We start from the raw sequence: 16866 nt of genomic DNA, 5'->3' as shown, positions 1-16866 counted from the left end.
TATTGCAGTTTTTCCATTTGAAATTTATGATTAAAATTAAAAGGTAAACATTAAGAAAGAAAAAATTTCCAATACAAGTTTAGGTGCTCCGTGCACAGAATATGGCATTCCTTGCTCGGTTTCATTGTAGATCAAGTAGGGGTTGTTACATTTAGTGGTATCAGAGCTTTGGTTTAGGCATTCCTATACCTAGATGGATAGAAAGACATGACATGTGTGTGATCATGCATTGCATCTATAGGGAATGGAGGTGACACTTATTCAGATCTACTCTCCTATCTATTTTAGGTTAAGGAATGGAGTTAGATTCACAGAGGGCTAGTAATGAGGATGTAGAAAGTCATGCCCCTGGTAGTAGGGGTGACAGAGGTATGAGAGATCCAGCTGCACAGGCATCTGGACAGCCTGCACAACCACAGCAGTTCTTTTTCCAGCATGTGGTTGATCTATTTAGACAGATAACAAGAGCCATCCCACAGGCCCAGCCTTTACAGAAGTCATCCCTAAAGAAGCTTAGGAAATATGGGGCAATGGATTTTAAGAGAAAGACAGAAGAAGATCCAACAGCTGCTGAATATTGGTTGGAAAGGACATAGAGGATTCTCCAACAGTTGCATTGTACTCCTGAGCAGAGTTTAGAGTGTGCAGTTTCATTACTTCAGGAAGATGCATATCAGTGGTAGGACACAGTATCACACGCAGTCCAGCCTGCTGAGTTAGCCTGGGAGTTCTTTCTGAATGAGTTTAGGAAGAAATATATCAGCCATATCTATCTTGAGGATAGGAGGAGAGAATTTATTAACTTAAGGAAGAGACATCTCACTGTAGTAGAGTATGAGAAGGAGTTTGTTCGGCTGAGCAGATATGCTAGCGAGATTGTGCCTATAGAGGCTGACAGATGCAGGAGATTTATGTAGGGTTTTAATGATAACATTAAGCTCTACATCATAGCATTACAGATTAAGGACTTCACTCAGCTAGTTGCTACAGCTATGAATGTCGAGTAGGTCAGAGATAGTGAGCAGAGCAGGAGGACTCAAGAGTAGCAGAAGAGAGGTCTTGGGCAGTCTAGTTCCACCTATATAGCTAGTAAGAGGCTAAAGGGACCACAAAGATAAGCACAGTGCAAGAAATAGGAACAGGGGCCTATATTCAGGAGGGGTCAGCCAATAACTACAAAAGCTAGTGCTCCAGGGTCTGCAGTGAAGGGACCATCCCCAGCCACATGTAGCCATTGTGGGAAGAGGCATACAGGTGAGTTTTGGGGACTGGCTAGAGCCTGTTGCAAATGTGGTGCCACTGATAATTTTTAGAGAGATTGACCCAGGAGGAGGACTACCACTGCACCACCGACAGAGAGGTCCATTCCTAGAGTATAGAGGGGTTAGAGACCTGGCAGATCTAAGGTAGCAGGGGGTACTTAGAGAGCTGCATTTGAGACAGTAGAGAAACCACACACCCGGACACCAGCATGTGCCTATGCCATCAGAGCCCATGAGGAGCAGGACACATCAAATGTGATTATTGGTATATTTTCTCTCTTTGACTCCTCGGTACATGTATTGATAGATCCGGATTCTACACATTCATACATTTACACCACTATACCAGAAGAGAGGGGTTTACAAGAAGGTACAATTGAGCAAGATATTCTAGTCCCTTTAGGCCATAGTGTGACAGTGAATAGGGTCTATAGGTTTGTCCTTTGAGAATTCTAGAACACGAGTTTCCAATTGTTTTTATGGTATTACCTTTTCATGAGTTTGATGTGATTTTAGGGATGGATTGGTTGTCAAAACACTAAGTTATTGTGGATTATTGCCTAAAAAGAATCAAATTGAGAACTTCTAATAATGAAAAGGTGATAGTTATGGGTGAGAGAACGGATTATCTCTTTAATTTCATATTAGCCATTACAGCAAGGAAGTTGATAAGGAAGGGTTGTGAAGCTTACTTACGAAGTTGATAAGGAAGGGTTGTGAAGCTTACTTAGTTAGTGTGGTTGATACCAGGAAGGCAGAGCCTAGTATTTATGACATACCCACAGTGTGTGATTTCCCGGATGTATTTCCTAAGGAATTGCCTGGTTTGCCACCAGAGAGAGAGGTGGAGTTTGCCATTGATGTGATACCTTGTACAACACCAATATCTATTGCTCCTTATAGGATGGCACCTACTGAGTTGAAGGAGTTAAAAATACAACTGTAAGAGTTGCTCTATAAAGGGATTATATGCCCTAGTGTGTCGCCCTTGGAGCACCGATGTTATTTGTGAAGATGAAAGATAGGACACTCAAATTATGTATTAATTATAGACAATTAAATAGGGTGACTCTGAAGAACAAATATTCCTTGCCCAAGATGGATAATTTATTTGATCAGCTGAAGGGAGCAAGCATCTTTTCTAAGATTGATCTTAGATCTGGGTATTACCAGTTGAGAGTAAAGGAGTCTGATGCGCCTAAGACAACCTTCAAAACCTACTATGGGCATTATTAGTTCTTGGTGATGTCATTTGGACTAACTAATGCACTAGCAGCTTTCATGGACCTTATGAACCGCATCTTTCATTCTTACTTGGATCGATTTGTAGTGGTCTTCATTAATGACATTTTAGTGTATTCTAAGAACTGGGAGGAACATGATGAACATCTGAGAATCGTACTATAGACATTGAGGGAGAAAAAGCTATATGCCAAGTTATCCAAGTGTGAGTTTTGGTTGAATGAGATCTCTTTCCTTGAGCATATAGTGTCAGTTGATGGGATCAGGGTTGATCCCAAAAAGATAAAAGCCATCATGGAGTGGAAGCCGCCTAAGAATACGATAGAAGTTAGAAGCTTCTTAGTTACTACAGGAGATTTGTGAAGGGGTCTCACTCATTGCAACTCCATTGACTAGATGTTACATAAGAATGTCAAGTTTGAATGGAATGATAAATGTTAAGTGAGCTTTGAGAAGTTGAAGGCAATGCTTACAGAAGCATCCATTCTTACATAACTAGTGTCAGGGAAAGACTTTGTGATCTATAGTAATACCTTGCATAATGGACTGTGGTGTGTACTAACGCAAGAAGGTAAAGTGGTTGCTTATGCTTCTAGGCAACTTAAGACACATGAAAAGAATTACCCAACTCACGATTTAGAACTTTTAGCAATTGTATTTGCATTAAAGATATGGAGGCATTATCTATATGGGGAGAAGTGCTATATCTATATATATCATAAAAGTCTCAAATACTTGCCAACTCAGAAGGAACTCAATTTAAGGCAAAGAAGATGGATTTAATTCTTAAAACATTATGATTGCATAATTAATTACCACACTGGGAAGGTTAATGTAGTAGCTGATGCTTTAAGCAGGAAATTGTAAACTCTTATTTTGTGATGAGTATGTGCATTGAGGGCGTGGGGAACCCGATAATGAAAAAATTTTATGACTATAAGATGTAATTGGAGGCATAGAGTTGAATTATTAATTCCGTAGCATGATCTTGAAAAAGAAAATAATATGTTCTTTTGGGAAATTAATTTAACTAAATTTAAATAAAATTTTATTTTGTTTAAATTTAATATGGGTAGTTTTTAAATGGACCTAATTAAGTTTAATTGGGCCCCATGAGCCTAAGAAAGCCTAGTTAGGAATTTTAAATAGGACCCATTTAATTTTTTTTTTCTGAAAATTAAAATAAGAAAATATCTTTTTCTCTATCCCTCTCCCATAAAAACTCTCTCTCCTCCTTGGCCCCACTCTCTTCCTCACTCCCTATTAGTGCTGCCCCTTTCCCTCTCTTCCTGTTGGTTGAAACACCTCATCCATATTCCAGTCTCACCCAAATTCCTCAATCCCAGTTGTTTAAGTTATTTGAACCTTATCACCCTAGAACTCTAAACCCTACCACACCTCTTTCCCTCTCCCATGCAAACTCTCTCTCCTACTCAACCCCACTCTCTTCCTCACTCCCTATTGGTGCCTTTCCTTTTTCCTCTTTTCCTATTGGTTGAAACACCTCATCCATATCCCAGTCTCATGCAAATTTCGCAATCTCAGTTGTTTAAGTTATCTGAACCTTATCACCCTAGGACTTCAAACCCTATCACACCTCTTTTCCAAAACCTTATAAATACCCTACTGAGGAAGACGAAAAGGGGAGGAAAAAAATAGTGAAAAAAAAGGGAAGAAAAAAAGAAGAAGAAGAAGAGAAAAAAAAAAGAGAAATATTCAAAAAATTCAGAGCTATTTAGAGATATTTTAGAGCTATAGAAGATTTAGAGAGATATTCAAAACTCTTTTGGAACTTTTCTTTTCTTCAGGAAGATTTTCTCATAAGATTTTTCTTGAAGCCCTAAGGTAAGTCCCAAAGAGGGCATTTGCGTGGAGCTTACATGGAGCTAAACGGGAGTAAGCCAGGGATATCATTGCCATACTAGAAGAGAAAGCCCTTTTTTAAGGGTAGCTTGCCTTAATGGCAACTGCAATTATCAAAAAGTAAGTAGCCCTAAATTCCTAAAATAATTATTGGTATGAAAATGTAGTAATAAGAGGATTTTTATTTGGTAAATTAAAATTAACTTTTTTTTTTAATTTAACTAACTTTTGTATGTAATTAATTTAAATAAATACTTGGTAAATTAAAATTAATCTTATTTACCAAGTATTTATTTAAATTAATTGGGCTATGGTAATGATGGTTATGGAAACTCCGCAAGGAGTAAGTTGCCATCCATGACCCTTGGAAGAAATATTGAATATGTCCCGATTATTACCCAAGTGGCGAGTCCTGTTTATCTACACCATCGTGGCATAAATCCTTAATACTGTGGTAGTGTTATGGGAAGACGGTACTTACCATTGGTTTGATTCTATTAAGATTATATGAAGTGCATGTCTAGGAAATGTTGTCAAAGGAGGTGGTACTTAAGTGAGACCATTGTGACTCCACCATCTTTCCTAGGCATTACTTGGAGCATTTTATATAATTCTAGTGGATGATATTTCGCCTCACGCCTTACTACGACCCTTCCCCCCCCCCCCCCCTTATTTTTACAGTTTGGCGACTCCACTGGGGGCTAAATAGATAGTTACTCCAATATATTTCTACTAGTCTAATATTATTTCTTTGTTAAACTTTTTGCATTCCACTACACTATCACACGGATCACCCTTACCCTTTTTAGCCCTGCTAGTACTAGCCAAAGAGACCATAGTTCCACTCGAGCTATGATGAATTAGTGAATGCTAGCACCCCATGCCCGTACCTTCGTGTATATAAAAGAGCCACAGCTCTGGCCGTTGTGCTTAATGGACAAGCTCTCGCATGGGTGACCCTTTTCCTACCTGATAAAGCCCATGAGCCATAGATTTTAGCCCTAGGTACCCCATAGATTTTTGTTGTGATGGATTTATAACCTTACTATTCAAACCATAAGTTTTAGTAGTGGTTGAGATGAACCTAAGCCTATACATAAACCCAATATATGTATAGGCCCAAGTCCATTTCAAAACCCATATTAAGCAAAAGGATGCTTACTTATGGGTAAACTTTAAGGATATAAATCCTTTGTTTGTGGAGAAGGACCGTCCTGAACCACCCCCTGTTGGTGTGTCCAGTGTACCATAACCTAGGATATAATTTTTTTCTACCCTACACGTGAGAGTTGGAGGTATAAGAGGGCAAAGATTCAGTTCTGGAGATGTTCTTTTCAATTTCGACTCAGTCTTTGGTCTGACTTTAGTTCAGTTTATATGGTTTAGTTTTGGTTCAATTTTAGTTCTATTGGCGTGGTTCGGTTTTGGTTTTGTAAAGGTAAAGACAAAAAGAAAAAAAATGGTCCATTCATGCATTGCATTCATGTACATAGCATATTTAGGTTAACCCTTAAATCCTATTTTTTTGAGTAAACATAGCCTCGAAACACACCAAAGAGACTTTCAATCAGGTCACTTGGTTTAGGAAAGGGAAGAGACTAGTAAGGATTTCACCTGTACTACTTAAGATGGAAGAAACTATGGCCATACTTGATGAAATCTTGAATGCCAAGATGTTTGAGCTATAAGAGAAAATTGTGGTCAACTGTGGAAAGAGGACTCGAGGTAGGCCAATTAAGTGACATTAAAGTTATTAAGGTTCAAATTGTGTCTTGCACCCCAAGAAGATTGTCCCAATTCAACCAACCCTTATCCATAATTTTTGTACGTCTCAAAGCTCAAGACCTCCTGTAGCTCTTAGTACCCAGACCACTATTAAATCCACTCCCACCTAGCTAATATCAACCAATATTGCCAGTTCCACCAAACCCACGGTTATGATACCGATTGATGCTTCCAATTTAAGCATAATATCTAAGACCTAATTGATGCCAAAAGATAATCGACCTAGAAAATCAACCAAACGCCAGCACCAGCCCTATGCCTGACTAAAATTTCCACCTTCATCAAGTCTCTACATGATCTCTACCACCCTAAATAACCCTGATAAAATTATTGACTTTGTCTATCCAAAAGCCTAATGAACCTCAATCTATAATGGTTGTTGATATTAGTGATAATTCTAGCTATAATGAGGGTCCTTTGGATGTCTGGATTGATTTTGATGAGGAGGTAGTTGCATTATAGGTAGATGATTTAGCTCCACCAATGTTTGGTTTTCAAGTTGCTGGGATCTATGAAAATTGGATGAATTCAAAAGTGGCTATTGTGAAGAAAGGGATAAAGTTTTTTTTCTGGCATGAGCCTAAGAAAAAGTATAGATGGTTTGGTGACTTTTCTTGAGATAAAGGGGCAGATCATGAGTTAGGGTTTGGGTTATGAGCCAACTGAAGAGGAAAAAGTGCCAAAGCCTCCCAAGTTCTTGAAAGAGGGGGCAATTACCTAGACATATGATTAGGGGTTACCACATGTGAAAGATCTAGAGCAAAAAATTAGCACCATTGATCTAAGGATAGCATGGAAAGCCAAGCACCTAAAGCTATACCTCTAAGTTTGAGTCTGTCTTTTATAATGCTCATAGTAGTGATACTGATGTTTCCATTTCTGTTGTACTTGATGAAGATTTCAAGGCAAAAATCAATAATATGACTAATCCTTTTGCTTACTTGTTTGATATTTATTCTAATGGGCATATGCATGGCATTTATAATAATTTAGAATCTATTTTTATTAATGCATCAAAATTGATCTCTATTAATTTGGGTAAACCAAATAATCCTAAAGACATTAAGTTAGCTGAAGATTTAACCCAGGAAGAAAGAGATATATTTATTTCCTTGTTAACAAAGTACCAAGAAGTGTTTGCTTGGTCTTATAAAGATATGTTGGGAATTGACCAAGACATAGTATAACATAAGATCCCTACAGATCTGAATATGAGGCTTGCATATGTGGCCTAGAAGCATTGATAATTCTTAAGGCAAAGAAAGAAGAGGTAATTGGAGATTCGATGCTAGTGATCTCTTATATTAAAGTTGAATGGGAATTGAAGGAAGGAAAATTGAGGCCATACTTGGAATATATAAAGGAACTATTAGCTAATTTTTGATAAGGTGACTATGAAACACATACCTCGAGCTTAGAATCAAATGGCTAATTCTTAAGCCACACTAGTGTCCCTATAGGAAAAGGGTAATTAAAAGTTGACTTAGCTATTTTTCCTAATGAGGAGTAAAATTTCGTGCTATGAAGGAGTAGTACTAGCACATATGTACCTAGAGGGTGAAGGAAAATGGTATGTAGGCATAAGGAGGTATTTGGAAGTGAGAGAATACCCGCAATCAGCCAATAAAAGAGATAGAGCAATAATTCACAGATTAGCCACTCAATTTACTTTAGTTGGGGGGGCAACTTTACAAACTCTTATGTGTAATAGAAAAATAGGTTGAACAAATAATGAAAAAAGTATATGCAGGAATGTGTGGTCCCCATATGAATGGAAAGGTTCTAGTTGAGAAAATTATAAAGTTAGGTTATTGCTGGTCTACTATGGAGACTGATTATGCCAACTTTGTCAAGAAATGCAATGAATGTTAGATCCATGTAAGCTTGAACCATCTACCACTAAGTGAGCTTTACAGTATGACTTACGGTGGTCATTTTCGGTTTAGGGCATAGACATCATTAGGAAGATTTCTCCCACAGCTTCTAATGGCCATAGATTTATAATGGTGGGGACTACTTCACTAAATGGGTTTAGACTGAATCCTACAGAGTAATGGGTGCTTTGACAAAAATGCTCGAAACATATAAGGATTGGCAAAAAAAAAAAAAAAAAAAAAAACTCCTTTATGTTCTTTAAGGTTATAGCACTGCTACAAGAACATTCATGGGGGCAACCCCATTCTCTTTAGTGTATGGGACTGAAACAGTGCTACCCATTGAGCTAGAGGTCAAATCCTTAAGAGTGATACTGGAAGCTAAGATTCCAGAAAATGAGTGGGCCTAGAAGAGATATGAAGAACTAGCTTTAATTGATGAAAAGATGATGTGATGCAGGCTTATCAGAGGAAGATAACTAGGGCCTTTAACAAGAAAGTGAAGCCAAAAAAGATCAAAGAGGGAGACATGGTTTTGAAACAAGCCCAGCCTGTCCCTTGTTATCCAAGAGGAAAGTTTAAACCAAACTAGGATGGTTCATACATAGTCAGAAAGATCTCGTTAGGAGGTGTTGTAAGAATATCAGACCTAGATGGAATGGATTTAAAAAACCAGTCAACTTAGACAGGCTCAAATGATTCTTTGTGTAAGATAGGCCCGCTAGGCTAAAAACCTACAAAAGGCGGTCTAGGCAAAAGGAAGGGTAAAAAAAAAAGAAAAAAAAGAAGAAAAAAAAATGCTAGATTGAAAACCTATAAAAAGCAGTCTAGGCAAAAGGAGAGATGAGAGAAGATCTGGATGGAAAACTTGAAAAAGCCATTCAGCAGGTTATAAAGCTTATTTCTAACTTTGGAAGGTTGGAAATTTAGAAAAACTAAATGTAAGAGGGAGTAATGGTATACCTGAATAAATAAAAAAATTTTTATTGCATTAACCAGGAATAGGTTTTATTTAATTATGATTGTGAATTTTGTGTCTTGAGAGATACATCAAATGATTAAGTAATTGAATTGCATTATTTTGATTTAACCTATGTCTTATGAGCATGATAAAATAGATGCTTGATATGAATGCCCTGGTGATTGTCTAGTTTCAAAAAAAAAAAAAAAAAGGAAAAAGAGAGCTCATTAAGTGAAAAACCCGAAAGGTCCGCTTAGGCAAAAGTTAGAGCAAACCCGTTGAAATGAAACCCGAAAGGGCATTTCAGGCAAACGTTAGGGCACAAAGAATTGAGTTCATGGAAGAGAAATGAGTCAAGGCAGAAACTATGGAGGGAGAGAATAAACAAAAAAATCATAGGGAAATTGTATTGTAACCTTGAGGAAGTCTTTTTGGTGAACAGTTTTCCTTGAAAATTTTGAGGCTAAAAGAAAGTTTTTACAAAAAGAGGTCCCTCAAAGGACTAAGCTTTTTTAGAATCTCTAGTAAAATTAGCATGCCCATGATAGGAAGCAGCATATAAGAAGCAGAAAAATCAAAGAGAGTTTTGAGACCCAGTCATCCCAATTTTTTCAAATCATGAATTAGATATTTTTTGGTAAGTCCTTAGACGTTGTTTAGGATACACGACATAATTGTATAAGGTGTAAAAGAACACGCATCAATATGTCACCTGTAGGTGTGTAAGGCATAGAAGAACATGTATCACTATAGTTTTAAGTGTCAAACTATGAATGGGTCTAATTCTTCCTCAGGATAGCGAGGGGGATACATAGGCAATTTAGGACAACGGCCCTAAATACGAACTCACAACATTTCATGACAAATGTTTTTTAGTAAGTCCTTAGACATTGTTTAGGGCATATGGCATAGTTGTGTAAAGCGTAGAAGAACACGCATTAACATGTCACCTGTAGGTGTGTAAGGCATAGAAGAACATGCATCACCATAGTTTCAAGTGTCGAACTACGAATGGGTCTGATTCTTCTTCAGGATAGTGAGAGGGATATGTAGGTAGTTTAGAATTGCGATCCTAAATACGAATCCATAACATTTCAAATAACACAGTTACTATTATCATGAGACCGTAGCTATTCCCATGACGCAGAGTGTATCGACAGAGCAAGATGCACTCGATTTTCACATGACACAATTATCACGGTTATGAGACCGTAACTAGTCTCATAATATAGAGTATGTAGACCGAGCAAGATGTACTCGATCCTTATAGCCAATGTTTCATAATTATTAGAAGATTGAGTTTCACTTTAATGAAACTTGAGCAATGCTTCCATGTTAATTTCAACTTTTGCCAAAGTGGAGGGCAAACTGTAGACCCTTATTTTGTGATGAGTATGTGCATTGAGGCCATAGGGAACCCAACGATGAAAAAATTATATGACTGTAAGATGTAATTGGAGGCATAGAGCTAAATTATTAATTACGTGGTATGATCTTGAAAACAAAATAATAATATGTTTTTTTTTGGGAAATTAATTTAATTAAATTTAAATAAAATTTTGTTTTATTTAAATTTAATATGGGTAGTTCTTAAATGGACTTAATTAAGTTTGATTGGGCCCCTTGGGTCTAAGAAAGCATAGTTAGGAAATAGGATGCATTTAATTTATTTTTTAAAAATTAAAATAAGAAAATATTTTTTTCTCTGTCCCTCTCCCATACAAACTCTCTCTCCCCCTTGGCCCCACTCTCTTCCTCACTCTCTATTGGTGCTCCCCCTTTCCCTTTCTTCCTGTTGGTTGAAACACCTCATCCATATCCCAGTCTCACCCAAATTCCTCAATCCCAGTTGTTTAAGTTATATGAATCTTATCACCCTAGGACTTCAAACCCTACTACACCTCTTTCCCTCTCCCATACAAACTCTCTCTCCCACTCATCCCCGCTCTCTTCCTCGCTCCCTATTGGTGCCTTCCCCTTTCCCTCTCTTTTTATTGGTTGAAACACCTCATCCATATCCCAGTTTTACCCAAATTCCCCAATCTCAGTTGTTTAAGTTATCTAAACCTTATCACCCTAGGACTTCAAATCCTATCATACCTCTCTCCCAAAACCCTATAAATAACCTACTGAGGAAGAAGAAAAGGGGAGGAAAAAAATAGTGAAAAAAAGGAAAGAAAAAAAGAAAAAGAAAAAAAAAGAGAAATATTTAGAAAATTCAGAGCTATTTAAAGATATTTTAGAGCTACAGGAGATTTAGAGAGATTCAAAACTCTTTTGGTTTTTTTCTTTTCTTCAAGAAGATTTTCTTGCTAGATTTTTCTTGAAGCCCTAAGGTAAGTACCAAAGAAGGCATTTGCGTGGAGCTTACATGGAGCTAAACGGGAGTAGGTCAGAGATATCATTGTCATACTAGAAGAGAAGGTCCTTTTTTAAGCGTAGCTTGCCCCAATGGCAATTGCAACTATCAACAAGTAAGTAGCCTTAAATTCTTAAAATAATTGTTGGCATGAAAATGTAGTAATAAGAGGATTTTTATTTGGTAAATTAAAATTAACTTTGTTTTTAATTTAACTGATTTTTGAATGTAATTAATTTAAATAAATACTTGGTAAATTAAAATTAATCTTATTTGTAAATTAAACTAACCTTAGCATGTAAAATAAATTTAACTTAATACTTGGTCATTATAAAATAAATTAGCATGTTAGAAATCTTTATTAGGTTGTGATTGTTTGGGCTCTATGTGATATTAGAATAAATTATACATGTACATAATTAATTTAGTTTAACTATCATTAGGGTAACTTGGGAAAAAATTAATTAATTAGGTTAAATAGAAACTTAGGATTATTTGAAATTGAATTTTTTTGTAAATTAAATTCTCAATAATAAATTAATTTTAGTCATCTAGTAAATATCATTTAAATAATTAGCAACTCCATAAATAGGAATTACTTGTGCATGAAAACTGTTTGTAAATAATAACCCTTTTGTTAATTACTTGCGTGTGTAGGATTAGAATTGCATTTCTAGGATAAAGTTTAATAGAGGAATAGACCAGCTGTAAGGGGTGCCTAACACCTTCCCCTTACGTACCCACTATTCTGAACTTAGACATTGGGCTATGGTAATGACGGTTGTGGAAACTCTGCAAGGAGTAAGTTGCCATCCATGGCTTTCAAAAGAAATACTAAATATGTCCCGGTTATTACCCTGGAGGCAACTCCTGTCTATCTATGCCTTCGTAGCATAAATCCTTAGTACCGTGGCAGTGTTATGGGAAGACGTTACCTACCAGTGGTTTTATTCTATTAGGATTGTATGAAGTGCATGTCTAGGAAATGTTGTTTAAGGATGTTGTACTTAAGTGAAACCATTGTGACTCCACCATCTTTCCTGGGCATTACCTGGTGCACCGAGATGTACTGAGACTTGAAGACTCATTATTGGTGGGTATAAAGAAAGACATTGCCAATTATGTGACAAAATGCCTGACATGTCAACAAGTTAAGGCTGAACATCAAGTTCCATCAGGTTTTTTGCAACCAATCACAATACCCAAGTGGAAATTGGATCGCATCACAATGGACTTTATCATTGGTTTACCTCTTATGCAGAAAAAGCATGATGTAGTATGGGTGATAGTTGACAAGTTAACCAAGTCTGCTCACTTTTTACCTATCAGAACCAACTACTCATTGAAGAAGTTAGTAGAGTTGTACATAAATGAGATAGTTCGGTTACATGGAGTGCCTACATCCATCATATCTTATAGAGACCCGAGCTTCATATTGAGGTTTTGGAAGAAGTTACATGAAGCCTTAGGTACCAAGTTGAATTTTTTCACATCTTTCCACTCACAAAAGAATGTTCAGTTAGAAAGATTGATCCAAGTACTTGAGGATATGCTTAGAAGTTGCATTATTGATTTTGGAGAAAGCTGAGATAGGTACCTCCCATTGATAAAATTTACATACAATAATAGTTACCAATCAAACATAAAGATGACACCATATGAGGCTTTGTATGGAAGAAAATGTAGAATGCCTCTGTGTTGGATTGAGTTTAGTGAAGATAAGTTAATAGGACCAGACTTGGTAAGACAAACTGAGGAGAAAGTAAAGATCATCAAGGATAGTTTGAAAGCTACCTCAGATAGATAAAAATCTTATGCATATTTGAAAAGGAAAGATATTAAGTACGAGGTTGGTGATAAAGTCTTCTTGAAAGTGTCACCATGGAAGAAGGTGCTCAGATTTGGGAAGAAGGGTAAGTTGAGTCCTAGGTTTATCGGTCCATATGAGATCATCGAATGTGTGGGTCCGGTAGCCTATAAGCTAGCATTACCACTAGAGCTGGACAAGATTCACAATGTATTTCATATCTCGATGCTAAGGAGATACAGATTAGATCCCTCAAATGTCTTATCGATGGAGACCATTGATATACAACTTGATTTGACATATGGAGAGGTGCCAGTAAAGATCTTAGCACGAGAAATCAAGAAATTAAGGAATAAAAGAATTTCATTAGTGAAAGTGCTTTGGAGAAACCACAAAGTGGAGGAAGCAATGTGGGAGAGTGAAGAGATTATGAGACAACAACATCCATAGTTATTTGAACCAGGTAAATTTCGAGGATGAAATATCTTAAGTGGGGAAGAGTGTAACATCCTGAATTTATTCAAAAAAAAAAATTCACATAAATGGCAAACTAAGTGGGTGTGCACTTGCTTCTTTTCATACCTAGGAAGTTGGCCACTAAGAGTTAGAAGACTAAAGTGAATTAATTAATAAGTTAAGGGATAAATAAAAGATGAGAGGACTAATTTGAATAGATTATAAAGTTTAGGGGAAATTTTGAGAATAATAGAAAAACATCTTATGGACCATTGGGTAAAAACCAAGGAAGTTTCTACATAAAGCTCCCAAACCATTCTGCCATTCATTTTCATCCTTCTCCTCTTCTCTTTTCTCTCTTCTAACAGCCATATTCTCTCAAATTTGAAGGAGAGAATCAAATCAAAACCCTAGATTAAACCATTTTGGAGGTTTAAGTAAGAAGGGAACAAGAGATTTGGTGAATCAAGCTTGAAGAACCCTAACTCCTTAAAGGGTTTAGAGGAGATTTGGAAGAAAATAGGGAGTAGCAGCTGGTTCACAATCAATGTTAGTGCTATAGCTTTTTTTTTTTTTATATCAAATTTGAGTAGGGATATCTTTAGGGATAAGGGGAAATTATAAGATAGTAGAAAAGATAATTAGTAGGGATGTTGGAACACTGGTTCTATCAGTAGGTTGCAGGATCAGTCACATTTAAAAATTCATAACTTGAGCTAGAAAAGTTGGATTTATATGTTCTTTATGTCTATGAAAACCTTGATGAATGATTTAAAACTTTGTAGTCTCATGCTAGACCTAATTCCCCTGATAAGATGGTGTTTGAAGGCAAAACTTTTTATTACTCAAATTTGAAAAACTGACCTGATGATTTTTAGAAGCAGCACAGCCAATTTTAAAAATTCATAACTTATGTTACAGAACTTGAAATAGGGTGATTCTTGAACTGTTAGAAAGGTTAATGAATGCTCTGAAACTTTGTAGTTATGACCAAGAATTAATTTTGTTGGCTGTCTAGTGAAACCTTTACATTTTCTGTTACTGCCCTAGATATGATTGAAGTCTGGAATAGGCTGCACATTTTCATTTATAACTTGAGATGTAGACCTGATTTTGATATGATTTAAATTGGAGATTGAAATGGACATATGAAAGTTCCATTCTGAAAAAGATACCATGAAACCCTTTTTGCTAGAATTTTTGGTGAAATTTTAACTTTGCTACCCTGTTTACCTGAATTAACTGGAAATTTTAGTTGTGTGTGTGTTTGTTCTTTTGGGGCAGCCACTTTAGTAAATTAAATTGGTATTGCATGGATATATGTTGCTTGGTTCCAACTGCAAGATTGAAGTACCTTTGATGGAAAATACAAAGGTATTTTCCTAGGGTCCAAAAAACAAAGGAAACTAGTTCATTTTGGCATGGGAATTTTGCATAGCAAGTATTTGATAAAAATGCCTAAATGAACTTATTATTATGTGAGGAAAGTAACCAATTAGCTAAAGAATTGATAATGGCCAACTGGGTAAGAAAATCCTTAGGTAACGGTAAAATTAGTTCGTCTGGAATGTTTGTTAGAAACAGTTAAGAAATTTATTCTGAACTGTTCGTATTCTTTTGTATTACAGCAGTTCATAAAGAAGAAGGTGAAAATATTGGTTTAGGAGCCAAATCAACTTAGGTTGGAGATTAGTAGGTTGTGCACTCTCAATCTCTTATATTTTTTAAAATAAGGTATGGCCTTTGATAACTTGAGAAAAATTTGTAAGAATTTTTTTTTATGAAATTTAAATGCATACGATATGAAAATATGGTAATGGCAAAAGTTTATGTGCATAGTATTATTAATTATATCATGTGAAAATAAAAATGATAATTATCCTATTAAGCCTGGGTAAACCTAGATAGTGAACTATAGGTTTAGATAGATTAGCATGCCAATAGGGGACATCATTAGCAGTACTACATTAATTATGTTAATGGATTGATGATTGTTTATTAGAGGCACCGAGTGCCCAGTCAGTGATTCTTTATCCATGGCTTTTAGTGCCAAATTTTATTATGGTATATGTTGATAGTTATATAAATGCACCAAGTGCTCATTGTTAAATCAGTCAAAGAAATCGAGTGTTTAGTACCGAGAGTCTCATATCCAGTCTATACAGTTCTGTCATAGGTTATAGTAGACATATAAAAAATCTTAAAATGTGATTTAATTAAGAAAATATACACAAATATAATGAGAATTATGTTAAATCTTGAACTTTAAGGATTTCATATAATCATTGTATCATTTAATCGATTCAGTATGTTTGTATTTGGAAATGGTCATAGATTTGATGTTTTGAGTTTCTTTATTTTTGAACATTATTTTTAAAAAAATCTCTTACAGTATGTGTACAAGTTTTGCTATTATTTTTTTAAAATTAAGAGTGCAATACTAAGCTGTAAAGCTTAGTGCATAGGTTTTTTCTCGCGCAGGCACAGAAGGTAAGGAGTAGATAGTCAGTCAGGAGAGGAGAGAGTGGATCTACAGGAAAGTCCGAAGTCATCTCATACTTGGACTTTCTGGTAAATGCACTACTAACGCTAGATACATTTTGTCACTAATTTTTGTATGCCCATTTGCCATGTACTAAAAACACATGATGTAAATTTATTTTGGATGACTATAAATTTAAGTATAAACATATTTTGTTACATCTACAAGTTTATGTCTGAATATATGATATGTTAATATTCGCATATGATGAAGGAATGAATTTGAATACAAATATAATGAGAATTGATTGTCAATATTGTTGAACTTGGAAATTGTAAATATTATTATTAATAGGAGGATATTAAATGTTTATGGGAAACTCTTGCAGTTTTTCCATTTGAAATTTATGATTAAAATTAAAAAGTAAACATTAAGGAAGAAAATTTTTCTAATACAAGTTTAGGTGCTCCATGCACAGAATGTGGCATTCCATTACTCGGTTTCCCTGTAGATTAGGTAGGGAGTGTTATAGTCAGGGTGGTAGTTGGTCATTATCCTAGGTAGCGTCCTGTGGCAGATTACTTTTTAATTATTTTTTTTTCACTTCAGTCCTTTAAAATTTATTTAATTTCTTTCAAACACCTAAACACTACCTATAGTGGAGTCTGCCTCTCTCTCTCTCTGCCAACTCAGCAATTCCCATCTCTTTTTGGTAAATAAATTATAAGTCACCCCTTTTTTGTAATTTTTTTTTCACTTACTCCCTCTGGGTAAT

This window comes from Hevea brasiliensis, chromosome 7 (genome assembly GCF_030052815.1).
Source record: "Hevea brasiliensis isolate MT/VB/25A 57/8 chromosome 7, ASM3005281v1, whole genome shotgun sequence".
NCBI classification, from domain to species: domain Eukaryota; kingdom Viridiplantae; phylum Streptophyta; class Magnoliopsida; order Malpighiales; family Euphorbiaceae; genus Hevea; species Hevea brasiliensis.
This window is presented reverse-complemented; position numbering follows the sequence as displayed.